Below are 18,905 nucleotides of genomic sequence, written 5' to 3'. Positions count from 1 at the left end.
CACTACCCTAATACCCGCCAGAAGGTATTAATAATAATAATATTGGTAAATAACGAATATTCTAATAACGTTACTAAAATTATTGGTATAAGTATAAGGAGTGTATAGAAATATAAACGTACTCTATCAGATATTAGTAAAGTATTTTTACTATTGTAAGCTTTTTAGAATATTAAAAAGCTTCTTATATAAACGCTTAAAGTATAGCATATACTATATTGTTCCTTATATTTTATTAATTATAATTAATATTATAAAGGAAATTATAAACCTCTTTATATTAAAACCTAATTTATACTTCGACGAGATTTGTGCCTTTTTGGCCAACGAATATAATATATACGTTTCAACCGAAATTATACGGCAGTACCTTCGATAAGAAAAGTAGAAGAAGAAGCGACTCTATATAAAGGTATTATAATAATCCCCTATATTAGTAGCCGAATAGATATTAAAGATCTCTTTATTTACTATAAAGATATTTGTATTCTATAACGAGTCTAGTATAAACCGAAGGGATAGCGTTCGTTATACTAATTAGGTACCCTATAGTACTATTATAATAGTATTAAATAAGTTCGTACGCAATATATAGTATTACCTCCTCCTAACTATTATAGTAAATAAATTATTTAATATATTAGTATTTAAAGGTATAACGGATTTAGCCGGGGTTTGGGACTAAATAGTAAAATGCCTACTCCTTAAAATAAATCTATTTCCCGGTTGTAATAGTATTTTAATAATAAATAACGTTAATTAGTACCCCCGTACTGAATTTTAGTACGTATATAATTAGAAGGGGGTTCTATTGTAGTATTTATTATTATACTCTCCCGAATTTAACCCTATCGAAGTATATTTTAATAATTTTAAGCGGTAATTTAAGAGGGTATATTATAACGAAGGCAGTAATAAAATATTAGATAACGATTTTATTACGTTTTTTAAGCAATTGGTGTAGGATATAGGGTATAGAGTATAATAAATCCGTAACTATTTTAAGAACGTAAAATTAATAATAGATCGATTTAATAATATTAATAAAGAATATAACGAATTGTATATTAATAAGCTAGTCGAATATAGAGAGACGGGTACTGTATTTAGGCGGCGGTAGAGAGTATAGAAGGGAGAGATGGATTTATGTGTATTAAATTGAGTTGTATGTTAAAAATACTAGAAATATTAGAAATATTAGAAGTACTAGAAGTATTAGAAGTGCTAGAAATTGTATTTATTTATATAATAATACTAAAATATTAGAAACCCCCTTCTTTTACTATAAATTAATTTGTAATATCGTTATTATTCGCTGGAACCGCTAGTAGTAGTATTGCCCGCTATAGAAACAAGAGTTCTAATAATATTATATTTAAGTATAGTATTAAATCGTAGGTTTAAAGTATATATTAATTAATTAAATTATAGTAATAGGGGTTAAAGGGCATACTTACTATAACTTAATTATATTACTAATACTATATATTCAATTTTAAGGAAATTTTTAATACCGTTCCTAAATACTATATAAAGGTCGTAACTAAACCCTAGCCTTATAAATTATTCTACTAACTACTCTCTAAATATAAGTATATCGGGCGGCGCCTCTTTATTCCGGAGCTTATTCTTTAAAGTAATTAGTGTCACGGCACTGGCGGACAGGCCTTGACATAGGGAAGCCGTGCAGTCGTGGCACGTAACCGACCTGTTGCCGGGACGGCGTACCGAGCCGGCGTATAGGCTCTGGGTTAAAACCCCAGACCTTGCGCGCACCTTTATACGTTTCCCTCTTTTCTTCTTCATCTTGTAATTCTACTATAGACCTGGAATCCACGTGTTTAGCTTTGTCTCTTGTGACTACGTCGTTCGTAACAATTATAAAATTAATTTATATACTTCCAGGGAGGAATTTAAATATTCTATTATATTTAAGCAATTACGTCGTATTATATTAATTACAATAGTACATACCCCCAAGGAAAAAGCAGGCCAAGCCTCGCTTAAGAAATAAGGATAGTAGTTTATATAATTAATTTCAAAAGTAACTGCCGCTGTAAGTATTTAAGTAAGTGAAGTTTAGAAGTAGGTTATTAAGGCCTAGAAAGATAAGGTTGCTACTAAGTAAGTTGCTTTTAATATTGATAATGTGCCTATTACCCCCGAATTAGTAGTAGAGTAGGATAACGCCTTCTATTGTCGTTTAATTAATATTATTATTATTAAGAATAAGTAGGATACTTAATTGTATACCTTTAATATATTTAATTTTAATAATAAAGATATATTTAATAATATTAATGAAGCTATTGCGTTTTTTAATTAAGAAATTATTATAAAAATAACTGATATATATTATACTTTTAAGAAAGAAGATTTATACGTATTTTTATATATAAAGATTAGTATAATTACTAAGTATTATTCTAAGAAGGGAGATAGTCCTACTTTTACTTTTTAACCCCTTACTAAAGCTAGTAAGAAGTTTTAGGACTATTATTTCGCCCGTAATAAAATATATTTAGGATTATTATTAATAGATTTGTTAATTTTTTAGAATATTTATTAAAATTCTGTAGGTCTCGAAACTATTTTCTAGGAAATTAAATTGTACGTTATCCTAATAGAGGCGGCCTTAGCTTAGTAAAGGGGTTATTAGGTTATTACTATTAATTTAAATATTAATTTTAGTAAAATATATAAGTATACTATAAATTTCCTTAATTACTAGAAGGCTATTGAAGATAATAATTCGGAATTTTAGAAGAAAATTACCGTTTTAGAAAATATATTAAATAATATACGCAATAGCGGTGAAACCCCTACTACTAACGCAGCTGTTGCTTAATTACGTTATAAAAATTCTATGCTACGTAAGAAAGTCTAAAATTTAATGGCGGAAGTCTAAATAAGTATCAATTAATTTAATACCGCTATAGGAAATTGTACTTACGTTGAAAATAAATATTTAGAAGAGTAGGAGGCTTATAAAGACTATAAAAACGCCCGGGAGATTTATTACCCCAACGACTATTATAACTATAATTCCCGTTTTAATTATTAAAGTCCGTTTAATAGCCGGAGCCTGTTACCCGAATGCTATTATAGTTAGTTACCTACCCTATCGGAGGGTTATTATAATTACCTTAAATTAATAATTAAATTAAATTATATTAAGGATAATTTAATTTCTATTTAGAAAGAGCTCGCAATATCTCTAAATCGTATTACTACTATTAAGGTTTAAATTAAGGAATTAAGTATAGAAGTAGCTCTTAAGGAGAATAAAATTATTAACTTTAATACCGTTATTACTTAGTTTACTAAAGAGAATTTCAATTTATATAAATAAAAGAAGAAGGTTACTATTAATATAACCCTTTAGAATTTAGAATAATTTAATTATAATTAACTGCATCGTACTTACAAAGACTTAAATAATTCTAATTATAAAGATACTCCGGTTATTAATACTTTAACTTCCTATAGCGTTAATTAATTATTAGCTAAGGAAAAAGATCCGCCGTACTTTTATAATAAGAAGGATAAGGATACTATTTCTTTTGATATTTAATATTATTGTATTTAAAATAAATTAAAATTAAATGTTAATTACTTTACTAATGACGAGTCTAAGAAAATGTATATTAAGAACCGTATAGCCGGTAAGGCTGCTTAAAATTTGGAACCCTACTTAAGGGATAGACCTTATTACTTTAAAACTTCTTAATAGTTATTAAATTACTTTAAAAACGAATATTATAATTATAATTATAAGGAGAAGGCTATCCTTAAATTTAATAAATTAAAGTTCCGAATGAACGAAGATTTTTAGAAATTTAAAAATACCTTTATATATTTAGCTAGCGAGTATAACCGCCCGGTTGAAATTTAGAAGTAGGAATTTAATTAGAAGCTCTCAATTAATATTTAGAATGCTCTTCTCTTCGGATATAGTAAAGATATTATTAATTTTATAGCCTTTGTACGTATAGTTAAGAAGTATATAGAGAATAGTTAGCGCTTATAGAAGTCTAAGTATAAGGATAATAAGAGTAAGGATAAAGATAAGGATAAAGATATTAAGAATATTTCTAGTAAAGTTAAAAATTCGTTATTTTTTTCTTCCTCCTCTGTAGCTAAGGGTTCGGAATTTTAATGCCCTTCCGATATATTAAAGGATGAAGTACGTAAGTTACTAGAAGAGAATAAGTATTTCGTTTATAAGTAGACCGGTTACTACTTTAAAAATTATTCTAATAAGTATAATAATCCTAATTATATTAATAAATTAATTAAATAGTTCGTTTATAAAGCCGAGGTGGATAAGGTAAAAAATTAAATACCTTGGGAATTGTAGATTTCTTCCTGAGGGTAAAATTAATATACGATTATTTAATTAAATTAATAATAAGTGTAATAACGGTAGATAAAGATTTTTTAAGTAGTTATTTAGGGGGGGAAATATTATTTACTTTTTATACTATAGTAAGTAATAGTAAATTATTATTTACTAATAATATATTTATTAATTTGGGAATAAATGGAAATATCTTTGTGAGTAGAAGTTTCGTTAATTGTTTAATTAATAAAATTAATATAGAGTAATTATAAGGATTTAAGCCGTATATTGTCGGCGGGTACGACGGATAATATAGCGAAATAATCGACCGATATTTATATAGTACAATTAGAGTGAGGGATCGAATCCTTTTTGATGAAGTTATGATTATTATTAATTCTAGATATAATTTCATCCTTAGGAAATATTGAATATAGAAGTATAAGGTGTTAATAGATATAGTTAATTACTCTTTAATCTTTCTTAAAATTAAGGAAGAGGAGGATGCGATTAAAAAATTTAAAATATTAGTAATAATTATTTATTGTATTTAAAAATTAGAAGTAACTTTATTGCTATAGAATTTGAAAGAGGCTCTTCCGATATTAAATTGTTTTATTGATTTATTTGAGGAATTGAAAATTTGATTAATAAATAGAGGAGGACGCGAAGATTTAGCGAAAATAGATTGCGCTTTTTATAATTAAAAGGCGTTGTTAGTAGGGGAGGATAAGAAGTTATTTAATTATTATAAATATTTAGCGATATTCGAAGAAGAGTATAAATCCGACCCTCTTTAGGGAGAAGATGCTTAGGGGAGGTATAGGTTGAAGAAAAATAGTATTAGTTAGTATAAGTACTATAATAATTTAATTATCGTTAGAGCCGAAACTTTTCTCCAATTCGCTAAAAAAGAATATATGGGAATTACTAGCCTATATAAGTTAAATTGCTTTATTAAAGATTAATGGCGAAAAGACGAATAATTAATAGAAGACGAAGAAGAGTTAAGAGAGAGGGTTAGGAAAGAGGTCCTTGAATATACTTATTAATATTTTAATATTTTTAGTAAGAAATAGTCCGATACTTTATTTAATTACTAATTAAGTAATTATAAAATTAAATTAGAAGAAGGAGTACGTCCTAAAGAATTGGGCTATAATCCCTTTTATAAGATGATAATTGATGAGTTGGAAGTTTGTAGGAAATATATTAATAAGGCTTTTGTAAAGGGATTTATTGAGAGTAGTTTAGCGCCTTAGGTAGTACTTATTTTATTTGCGCTTAAGGTTAATAGTGGACTCTGGTTCTATGTAGATTATTGGAAGTTAAATATAGTAATTAGAAAAGATTATTACCTTCTTCTGCTTATTAAAGAAATTATTATTCGTATTAATTAAGTAAAGATTTTTATAAAAATTGATATATAATAAGTATTCTATTGAATAAGAATATATTCCGATAATAAGGAGTTGACGATATTTAGAATTCGTTATAGCGTTTATAAGTATAAGGTGTTACTATTTAATTTAATTAACGGACTGTTAACCTTTTAACGATATATTAATAATATTCTAATAGGTTACTTTAATAATTTTTATAATATATATATTAATAATATCTTTATTTTTTTAAATATTCTAGAGGAGTATAAAATATATATAAAGAAGGTATTAGCTCGTTTGGAAACTGCCGGTTTGTAAATTAATTTGGATAAATACGAATTTTATATTAAAAGGATTAAATTCTTTAGTTTTATTATTAGTAAAGATGGAGTGGTTGTTAATCTTTAAAAGATTGTTATTGTTAAAAATTAGTAAGTTCTTACGAACGTTAGGGGAGTATAATCCTTCTTAAACTTTTATAACTTTTATAGGAAATTTGTAAAAGATTATAGTTATATAGCGAAGTTATTAATCGCTTTTACTAGAAAGGGGGAAGAGTATAGTTAGAATAAAAATTATTAAGTAGCGTTTAAAGAATTGAAAGTAAAATTATTAAGCGTACTTATCCTAATATATTTTAAATACAATTGCCCTATAAAGGTTGAAATAAATGTTTTAAATAGTATAATAGTTGGAGTTCTTTCCTAGGAAATTTATAAGGATTAGAAACTAGTCGCCTTCTTTTTAGAAACTATATATAATATTAAATATAATTATTCTATTTATAATAAGGAATTTATAGCGATTATTTAAGCTTTGTAATATTGGCGATCGGAATTTATTAGACTTTAAAACCCCTTCCTCGTTATTATAAATTATAAGGCTTTAAAATACTTTAGTATAAAACGATTACTAAATTTCTATTAAGTAGGCTAGGCTAAATTCCTTACTTAATATTATTTCGTAATCTCCTACCGACCGGGTAAGGATAATAGAATAGCGGACGCCTTATTAAGGAAATTTAAGGACTTAAAAACCTAGAAAGCGAAATAAGATACCTATTATATAATTTGTATCTTTAAAACCCTCGAAGACGGAACGATAATTTATTCGGATAATACTCTAATTATTATAAATATCCGGCTAATTCCCTCTATTATAGTTATTAAATTATAATTATAGAAGTTAATTTAAAAGTTGCTCGGGGATTAATTGAGGAGGGCCTAATATTGAGAGAGGATTTTTTAGAGGGATATATCCTACTAAATAGATTTTTCCTCGAAAATAAGACTAATATCGAACTTAAAATTTATTAAAATATAGTTCGTTAGGGGGAGGGCGGATATTAATTCGTTATATATAATAAAATCCTAATACGATATAGCAAATTAGTAGTACTATTAGGGATATTAAGGGCGCAAATAATCTATAAATTATATACGAAAATTACAACTGTATACTTAAACCGTAATAAAATACAACGACTAGTATTAGTATAATATTAGTAGCCCGGCATAACCGGAAATATAGACTACTATATTACTAATTACGTAATATACTATACTTCGAAAATTCCTTATAATAAAATACCGGGCGAACTATACCCTTTATCCCTAGTAGATTAATTATAGCGATATTTTATAATAGACTTTAAATCGATACTTAAAAATTGTTAAGGTTTCAATAATATATTAATAATAGTAGATTATTTAAATAAAATATTATAGACTATCCCCTATTATATTACTACTATAATATATAATATAGCTAGAATGTACTACAAGGGACTATACTACATTTATAATCTATTATAGGAAATAGTTTTAAATTGAGGCCTCTAATTTATCGCCGATTTTACTAACGAATTAGTAAAAATTTTTAATATTAAATAGAAACTAACTTCCTCCGGGTATAGCTAAATAGCCGGCTAAATAGAAATTATAAACGAGTACCTAAATTAAAAATTCTATCTATTTATTAACTACTTCCAAAATAATTAGTTAAACGCTATTCTAATAATAGATATAATTTAAATAGGAATGCTATACGAGAGCTTAGAAGGTATATAACCTTATAAAATATTACGGGGTTTCCTTATACCTAATATATTAAATTGGGAAGCGAAAACGAATTTAATATAATTATTTATTTATAAAAAGTTTAACTATAGGGAGGCTTAGGAAGTAGTTAAAAGGATATAAGGATATATTACTAAGGCGAAAGAATTAGTTATTATATTTTAGGAGCGTATAGCGGTATAGGCAAACTAATACCAACGTATACCCGACTTTAATATAAGTAATAAAGTCTTTATTATTAAGCGAAGCGAGCTATCCGACCGGCCTAATTATAAATTGGATTTCCCTCTTACGAATTACTAATTTAAAATTTAAGAAAAGTATAGCTATTCCTTCTAATTCGAAATTCTAGAAGGATAGTACAGTATAGACGTATTTTACATAGATCGCCTAAAGAAATACTTTAATAATCTATTACTAAAATAATAAGTAGAGGAGCCCGTAGGCGAATATATTAGGAATAATATTAAGTAGGAAATTAAAGGTATATTAGTATTTAAAGTATATTAAGGAAGATTGTAATACTACGCTAATTAAAAGGGTTATAATCCCGATCTAAAATATTATAATATAAGTAATTTTAAAAATTCGCTTTACTTTTTTAAGACCTTCTACGAAGAATACCTTAATTAATTAAAATTACCGAAGTAATTAAATTATTAGTTATAAATAATTAAAGTAGAAGAATTTAATATAAATTATAATAATAATAATATTCCGGTACAAAAAAGAATATAGTTAATAAGGCGCTACGTTGGAGCGAAGAAGTAATATTATAAGGAAATAGTTCTTAGTTCTATATTATTTAGGGAAGGGATTGAGAGTTAGGATTAATAATTTGAATAACGTTAGGAGGTCGATATTTTAATATACTGTAGTAGATAGTTAGTATAATTGGGAAAGGTTTGGGGGCTTAGAACTAATTAATTAATTAGAAGCCTAAAGATACCCCCCCTCTATTTAGAAAGCGATTATATTCGAATTAAAATAATAGCGACTTTTTTTTTTAAATTTTAATTAGTTAGGTTAGGACCTACTTTATATATATAATAGTTGTGATTACGGATTTTGTACGATTCGGAACGAGTCTTTTTATACCGGGGGGGTAATGTTACGGTATTAGTAAATAGGCTTTAATATAAGGAAGCCGTACAATCGTAGCACGTAACCGACCCGTTGCTGGGACGGCGTACCGAGCCGGCGTATAGGCTTTAGGTCAAAACCCCAGACCTTGCGCGCACCTTTATACGTTTCCCTCTTTTCTTCTTCATCTTATAATTCTACTATAGACTTAGAATCTACGTATTTAGCTTTGTCTCTCGTAACCACGTCGCTCGTAACAATTAGAATTCTATATACTAATACTACTTTAATTAATAATTTAATATAATAACGTTTATAGAACGCTTTAAAGAATTCGGTAATAATTTCTTTAATTAACCGATTAAGCGGAGCGGAGGGTGGTAATAATAAACGAAAACCGAAAATTGAAGGTACGGGCGGATATAATATAAATAACTCTTTGGCTTCTATTAGGGAATTTCTAATCTCTTTACCTTTATCCTCTTCGCCCGCTACTAACGGCAGTATAATTAACGGTAGTATTAATAGCTAAATAAATATTATAGTCGCTATAGAGATAGGAGGAGGGTTGGTATTAGTACGCTTAGTAGTAAGAGTCTTGTAATCGGTCGGGTATTTATAGAATACAGTAGTAAAATATTTTAATAGCGTATATAAATCGATAGTTATTACTTTACTTAGTAAGGGGAGAATACCTACTATATTATAATTATAATTGTTAGTAATTATTAAGTTAGCGATAGAATTGCCGGCGGTATAAGGTAGTTAGATTTAGGGATATTGAAAGTAAGGAAGGAAGTGCTAATATAGTAGTAGGTATAGTAGGTATAGGGGAGGAGGGTATAGCTAGTATAGACCTCTAAAATTGTTCTTCCTTAGTGTAGTTTATAATAAATTATTTATAGTCTCTATATTAATACTACTATTACTACTATTAATATTATTAATAATATTAATATTAACCGGTAAATTATTACTTCCTCCCTTATATTTATTATTACTATTGCTAGTACTAAAGGCGGTTACTACCTTATTACTTAGTATATTTCGTATTAATTCAAATAGTAGGTTAATTACCGTAGCCTTCCCTAACGATATAGCGCGTACCTACTTGCCTATATCTTTAATATTGAGGTTATAATGGGTTATATTTTTATTTATAACGTAGTATATTTAGTATTTAATAGTCTTATTGTAATTCTTATACTTATAATTAAAATTATACGCCTATACCTATGCTAGCTCTTAATATACGGTACTATATAGCTTTACCCCTGTGCGCTCCTCTTATTGCCGGTCCTCCTCTAAATTCTTTTTAATTTCTATTAATATAGTATTTATTATAATACGTTTAGACTTCTCGGTACCGGCTAGAGTCCGTAACCCTTATAATAACGGTGTATCGACCGTTCGTAGGGTTGGAGTAATAAAAGGATTAATTAAACTACGAGAGGGGGTAGGAGTAGAGGGTATATTACTATAGGAGGATAGGGTAGTTGGGATTTTACTAGCGGGCGGGTCGGTTAATTAAAATTTAAATAATATAGTAAAATAATAGTATTAACTAGTATAGTAGAAGTACAACTTTATAACGCTCTTATTGTTATGGGACTGGCGCCCGACTAGGCATCTGGCTCTGACTGGCCAGACTTGAGTGCCAAGGCGGCAGCCCGCATTGAGACCGCTCCAGCTGACTCGGACTACGGTACTAAACCTCCAGCACCCGGTCTTCTAGAGTATTCTCTAGCTGCCTTAGGCTATAAGGCAATTACTAAAGTATACGGCTATTTAAGTTCGGGTATTCGAGCGACCCGGAGGGTAGCGTTTTATCCTTTTCTTTCCTCGTAAAACCTTAATATACATATATAAGGCTAGCACCTACGTATTGCTCTACTATCCCTTTATATTAGGTTCTACCTTCTTATTAGTTAACTACCGGAAGGAAGGATAGCCTACAATTAATAGCGTAGCGTATATTAGCATTAGAATAGTCTCTTTTTTTGTACTAAACGATAATAACGATACCGATACCGATATAGAAGCTTCCCGCGATTCTCTAGCAATTGGGAGCGCTAGAATACCTCTTAATACTACCGGCCTATTCGGTAATCTACTCCGGGTTTTATAGGCGAATCCCGAATTGAAGGGGAAGGTTAAATTTATAATCCCTTTCTCTATTTATTCCTAGCCTACTTTAAAGCCTAAATTTACGTACCCTACTAAGTAGGATTCCTCTAATAGTAACAGTAAAGATAAAGAGAAGTCCGGCGCTAACAATAGTTCTAATAGCAATTCTAATAAACTATACCGGCGGAAGCCCCTCGAACTCCCCTAGTAGGATAGTAAATTTACTACTTTCCTCTTCTATTATAATAAATTAATTAAGATATATAATATAGATTTTAAAGTTAATTTACGTACTAATTTTAATATTGTATAGATCGAAATCCTTAATACTCTACTAATCGATAAATAGTAATAGTTAGAGGGTTATTAGACCGTCCGTACCTTCTCTAGTAATAAAGACCCGACTAAATTATTCGAATAGATCCGGTAGGTCTTCAGTACTTATTATACTTAAAATTACGCCTTTAATAACCTTACTAAAATAAAGTAGAAGGACGGCGAATTATTCTTTAAATTTTTTATTAACTTTAACGATAAATTTTTAAAAGCGGGTAGCTATAATTAGAATAGCTGTACTAAATTAGGATTCCTTCGTCGCGCTATTAATAAGAAGTTTAGTAATTACTTTTTTACTATTAAATTTTCTAATAATTATTTTATTTGTGTAGAATAGTTTTAGAATATTATTTATAAATATAAAAAGACTATAGAATTCTGAACGTTCTATTAGAGCTATTTATAGAATGGTAATTGAAATAATTAGCGAATTGGAATATATATCCTTATTATTGCCGGTTCGGGTTACTTTAATTATTAGTATTAGACCCGTAGTTCTTCCTCCGTTATACCCTTTAGGATTTAATATAATACTAATAGCAATATCCTTATAGGTATAATTAATATTCGCGGCGCTCGAGGTAAGGGGTCTTCTACTTAATTAAAGGGACGGGTTAAATAGGTATTATAGGACGAAAGGGAGAAATATTATATTGAAGGATAGTGTATTTGTTGTAGTGCTACCGGCTACGTTATTATTAAGTATCTATATTTACCGGTTGTAAATCTTTAAGGTAAGGGAATATGTATTTAAATTATTTAAGTAATTTTGCTATTTAATAAAGAGTTTCGAGTAATTAAACTTTCGGATTCCGAATTTAATTAGGGAAAAGAATAGTTCTAGTACGAAGTTGGGTATTAGAGCCTATTCCTGAGGTATTGAGTAAAGTAGAAGAGTTTAAGATTTAAATAGAGATAGGATTAATTTTAATACTAATTATTATTAATTTTATTAATTTATTTTACGCCCTTATTAATAAAGGTTACTAGTATTATATTGTTATTAGTGAAAATATTATTCGGGATTTCTAGATCTCCGTTATATTAATCCTAATTTGGTAAATTTAAAGCGCTATAGCGATTATAGAAGGTACTTCTATTTAGAATATTATTTATTTCCTTATAGAATTCTAAGGCTACATTTCGCTAATTTGCATATATATAGTCCTAGAACTCGAATACCCTATTATTCTTAGGAAACCCTAGTTAATAGTTAACTAAATATATTCGGTCCCTTATAAGAAGAGATTCTAGTATAGTATTACGTAGTTATAGGTAAGCTACGTTAATAAGTTTTAAATTAATACCCTACTCTTTGAGGAATTCTAAGGAGCTAAATATATTTTCGTTACTATTTTTATTAGGTATATTCGTCGGATAAGGAAAAAAGCGGGCTGGGTTATTGTAAAAACTTCTATATTTATTATTTAATTAGAAAATATTAAGAAGGTTTTAGTGCTTAAACGGATCCGGACTAACGAAGAGTTTTAATAGATTATTCTTAAGGATTTTTAGGATTTTATTCCTTTCTTTAGGAAGTAGGAAATTAATTGTTTTAATAATTATAAGTTTGGAGTTGATTTAAAAATTGAATTAAAGAAGGGGCCTGATAGTAAGAATTTCCCGTTCCCTTTCGGCTTATTATATAATATATTTTAGGAGGAATTTTTAGTATTTAAGAAGATTCTTTGGGATTTAATAAATAAAGGTTTTATTTGTGCTAGTAGTTCGGCCGTTAAAGCCCTTGTTCTCTTTATTCGGAAGTTAGGTAGAGGTTTTCGTTTTTATTGTAACTACCGAATTCTTAATATAATTATTCGAGTAAATTGGTACCCCTTGCTATTAATTTGAGAAATGTTCCGAATATTTAAGGGAATAAAATAGTTCTTTAAGGTGGATGTAATATAAACCTTCTATAAAATCCGAATAGCGGAAGGAGAAGAGTATAAAATAGTATTTCGAATGCGCTACGGTTTATTCGAATAGTTAGTAATCCCTTTCGGGTTGTGCGGTACTTTAATTACTTTCTAATAATATATTAATTAAGTATTACGAGAATTTTTTAATAATTTTTGTTTAGTGTATATAGACGACGTTTTTATTTTTATTGACGGGTTTCGAGAGGATTATATGTAGAAGGTCCGTATAGTATTCGAACGTTTTTAAAATACCGGGCTTTACTTAGACTCTAATAAATATAAATTTATTATTAAGAAGGTTAAGTATTTGGAGTTTATTATTTATATTAGTATAAGTATTTAAGTAGACCCTGAGAAGGTTAAGGCTATTTTAGAATAGGACGTTCTAGTGTCCTAGAAGGGGGTTCGGAGTTTCTTAGGATTTATAAACTATTATTGGATATTTATATTTGAGTTTGTTGTAATAGCCGTGCTACTTATAGTATTAATCGGTAAAGGAGTTCTATTTAAATAGTTGGTAGTATGTAAAGAGGTATTTTAGTTGCTTAAAATTTTATTTATTCGAGCGCCTATATTTACCGAGTGGGACCCTAAGCGTCTAATGTTCTTAGAGGCCGATTGTAGTAGGTTTACTTTCGGGGGTTGTTTAATGTAGGAAGTAAACAGCTAATAGCGGGTAGTAGCTTTTTATTTAAGGAAGTTGAAGTTAGCGGAATATAATTACCCTATTTATAATAAAGAAATATTAGCGATTATCGATTACTTGTAGGAGTAGTAGGTTGAATTATATAGTTACAATAGTTTTATTATTTTAATTAATTATTACAATTTAGAATACTTTATAATTCGATAGCATTTATTTAAATAGTAAGCCCGTTGGGCCGAATACCTCTCTAGGTTCTTTTTCGAATTTTAATATCGGCCGGGTAAAAAAGTAATAGTATTAGATATATTATTTTAGAAAGAGTAAGACCGTCCTACTAAAGACGATAGAGAGGTTTGAAATTTCTAATTTATTCCCGAGTCCGCTTTATATAATTACGTCCGTATTTCGGTAATGGATTTTTAGGGTTTTCGAACGATTTAGAGGAAGGGTGTGAAAATTTTTAAAAATTTAGATTTATAATAGTTTTAAGATTCTACGGTAGGAAGGGACGCTGTATATTAGTAAGTCCTTAAAATAATAAAGAATAATATAAGGGATTTGCCCCCTTCTTTTAAATTTAAAGTTTAAATAACTGATTGTTTTATTAATAATTTTGGGTGTTTGAGATATTAAGGGAGGTTGTAGATCCCTAGGTGCTTAGTAATTATTAAAGTAGAAATTATAAAGTTGTTTGATGCCGACCGAGAATTTAATATATTTTATACCCGTATTATCTAAATTACATATAATTTTTAAATATTTGGGTACCCTGGGAGAGAAGGTACTATTGCAGCCCTAGTCCGCTATTTCTACTAGTTATTATTCGGAATTTATATAAGGTAGTTCCTATATAATTATTATATATATAGCTCTATTAAGTACTAGAGAGCCTAGAGGAAGGGGTTGTTCTAGTTAATACTAGTATTAGATTAATTCTTCCGAAAGGTTTAGATAGATTTTATTACAGACCTCCCGTTAATTAGAGGTAATATTTGCTTATTTGTTATTAAGGATTACTTTAATAAGAATATAATATTGGAATTAATATTATTAATAAATGCCGAAGTTTGTATTGAGAGATTTATAAACTACTTCGTAAGGTATTATAGATGGTTATAGTTTATAATTAATAATTAGGGTTCTAATTGGACCGGGCGGTTCTGGAGTAAATTTTGCGAATTACTCGGAATTAAGTAATTTTTCAATACTATTTATTATCTTTAAATTAATAGCGGCTCGGAATAAATGAATTAAGAAGTATAAACCTTCTTAAGAGTATATATTAACTAAATTTAAAATAATTAGTACGAATAGTACCCGTTAGTGTAGTTTGCTATTAATAGCCGTATTAATACTTCAATTAGTATATTTCCTTTCTTTATAATTTATAGATTTAATTTAAAGTTAGTAGTCTTAATAGTTTTTAAAACCGTTGGAGACTCCTATATACCCACCGACGTCCGGGTTTAGTAGTTTATTAAAAAGCTATTGTAAATTATAAATTTATATTAAATTATAATAATTATAATAATTTAAGAATAAGAGAGGTTTATTAATTATAGTTGTTAGCTAGTAGAGAGGTTCTAAATTAGCAATAAAATATAATTTAATTTTAAGAATTATACTTTATTAAAACTTAAGAAGAAATTAGATTAATTGTATACTAAGTATATAATTTTGAGAGTATTCTTACCTTTAATTATAAAGCTCTTAGGCTTTTTAAATAATATTTATAATATTTTTTATATTAACCTCCTTTAATAGGTTATTAGAAATCCCCTACCGGGTTAAATTGTAACTAACAATTAACTACCGCCGGTAATTGTAGAAGGAGAGAAAGAGTATTATATAAAAAAGATCTTGTGTATTGGAGGGCCCCCAATTAAGCGGATAGCCTTTATAAAGTAGAAAAGATATTATAAATCTTTATAATATTAATTTAGAGACTTTTAGAATACCGAAGCATTTAAATTCTTTAAGAAGTAATATAGGAATATTTAAATTAATAATAAATTATTAAATAAATTTACGAAAGGAGAAATATTAGTAGAGTAAGAAAAGTAAGTAAAATTGGTACTTAGAGGTAAAAAACGCAATTACTAATTTAAGACGCCGCTAATATTAACCTACTATATTTAAGATTTTCTAATATCCAACGCCGCCTTAATACTTAATTTAATTATATTATTTAAAAATAATAATACTATAGCCGTACTACTATTAGGAATTTACAATCTTCTCCTCTTTTTTAAAGGAGAAGTAATTTCCTTTACCGAATTTAAAAATTAAACTACCTTCTTCAACCGAATCTTTTCTTCGGGGGTATTCCCTTCCTATTATACTATTTCTATTAATACCGTTAAATCCTTTTCTAATATTTAAATATCTACTACCCCCTCCTCCAACTTTTTTTCCTCTTCTAATTCTTTAATACCTACTACCTCCTCCTTACTAAATAATATATTTAAATAAATATATAATTCCTCTTCCCCCAATAATACCCTATTCCCCTCTATTATCCTACGCTACTCCTCTAACTTTTTAATATAAATTTCTAATTCTACAACCAATTTATTAAAAATAGTACCTACCGCCCCGGCCACTACCCTTTCTTAGAAAGATTAAACTACTCTAAATATCCAAATATTAATTTTAATAATAAGGGTATTTAAATAAATAGCAACTATAACGGCGGCATACTCGGCATTCCAGACAGACTCTATAGTAATATTTACTAAAGCAACCGATTTACGGCTAACTAAGGATAATTCAGCGAACAACAACAATTACAAAGCCGCTAAACTATTCTAATTTATACGAAGAGCCCTAAAATTCTCTTTTAAAATTTCTAATCTCTTAAATATTATAATTAAAATTAAGGCTAAGGATAAAGAGGCGTTTAGAATTATAATTAGAAGTATTATAGTAGTAGAAAGGGGGGCTAGCAGTATTTTACTAACAGAGTAACCGAATATAAAGTAAGTAATATTCTTAAAATTAAATTAATAGTTGGAATAGAACGAAGGGATTCGAGGAAATTTATAGAATTATATAACCCTCGGCCGCTAATTATTCGAAATTCCGAATTGAAATTATTATATATTAGAAAAATTAGTAAAACGGAACCTTATTACCTAAGTAGCCCTCCTTTAACTAAAAGGAATACTACTCCTAAATAGTAGAAGGCTGCTATTAGTAAGTAGCAGAGTTCTTAGAGTACGTATAAAATATATAATAACCTTTACCTTTATTAAGTATATAAGTATTATAGTCCCCTAATATTATATAATAGGAGTACTAAATAGTTATAGTACTTTCAATAGGGGCCTTAATAAATTTACGGTAACTATTACCGCCGCCGCCACTATTATTAGGGGTTTAAGGTACTAGAGAGATTAGTATAGCGGGAATTAGAATAGGCATAGTAGTAGGAGCCGGCATAGGCGCTAGAATAGTAGTAATAATAGGTATAGGAGTAGTAGTAACCAGCGTAGGAGTAGGTATAAGCGTAAGTGTGGGTATAGGAGTAATTATAGCCGGGCGGCAATGAACTAAAGTAGTAGACCGGAATTTAAAAGGATTGTAATTAAAATTGGCATTGTAATTGGAAGTTAGTAACGAGTATTTGAGGGTATTTTAAAATTAGGCTAAAGGTATACGTATAATATAATTACGATTATTCGTTGAAGGAATAAAAAGGAGAGTATAAAAATTAGAAGGGTAAGATAAGGGTAATATAAATATTAATTATAGCGTACGATTATAATTGAAGGGAGAAGGGGGAGGTTAATATTATAGGATTAGCGCCCGATTAGGTATTTAGCTTTAATTAGCTAAATTTAAGTACTAAGGCGGCAATTTGTATTGAAACTGCTCCAGCTGATTCGGACTACAATATTGAGCCTCCGGCACCCAGTCTTCTAGAGTATTCTCTAGCTACCTCAAGCTACAAGGCAGCTACTAAAGTGTACGGCTATTTAAGCTCGGGCACTCGAGCGACCTGGAGGGTAGTGTTTTATCCTTTTCCTTCCTCGTAGAACCTTAATATACACACATAAGGCTAGCACCTGCGTATCGCTCTACTGTCCCCTTACACTTATATTTAATATTATTATATTCGTTATAAAAATCTTTCCTAGGAATAGTTTTATTATATATAATAATTTAAGTACAATAGTTATTATAAGTAGTAGTAGTATATATAACGTTATATAAAAAAACTAATTACTTTATCCCTATAGCTATATTATTACTAATAATATTTTCTATATAATTTTATTATATATATAGGATTTTACTAAATAATATTATTCTAAACCGCTATTTATAGAATTTACCGTTATTTTACTTAATTTTAACCTCTCTAAATAAATTATATTCTTTAATAGTAGGTAGTTTAATACGGCTAGCAGTAATATATAAACTAACTATATTAAATTAGACCTATATTAAATTAGAGTATTTAGAATACAATAGTAATAGTACTATAGCAACCGGCTTATAGGCGGCGTAGGGTTAGGCCGGTAGCGCTAAGGCAATTAATTTAGTTGGGGAGGCTACTTCGCTGTTATTATCGCCCGATAAATAAAACGAAGTATCGAGAGCCCGCTTTTTAGGAGTAAGGCGGACGGGGAGCTATTACTCAATTTTATTATTATTATTAGAATCCTTTTTACTACTAGAAATTTTAATAGGTATTGTAGGTTTAGGGGGGGATAATAGCGGTTTTAGGACTAGGATTAGGATTAGCTTTAACTCTAGCGTAGTAGCCTTCCCCTTCTTAATAGCAATCTTCTTAATAGTAATTTTAATAGGAGCAACCTTCTTTTTAAGTAAAATAATTTTAAAAATAACTTTAATAAACTATTCGGCTTTATAACTCTTCTTTTTAAGGCGGGATAAGGCGTATTGTAAAATTATTAGGCTAGGATCTTCCTAATCTTAATCCTTATCGAAGTGGACTATTAGCATACCGCTTCGAGTACGGGA

Source organism: Neurospora crassa, linkage group IV (genome assembly GCF_000182925.2).
Source record: "Neurospora crassa OR74A linkage group IV, whole genome shotgun sequence".
Classification (NCBI taxonomy): domain Eukaryota; kingdom Fungi; phylum Ascomycota; class Sordariomycetes; order Sordariales; family Sordariaceae; genus Neurospora; species Neurospora crassa.
The sequence above is the reverse complement of the archived record's forward strand: the minus strand, read 5'-3'. Positions refer to the sequence as shown.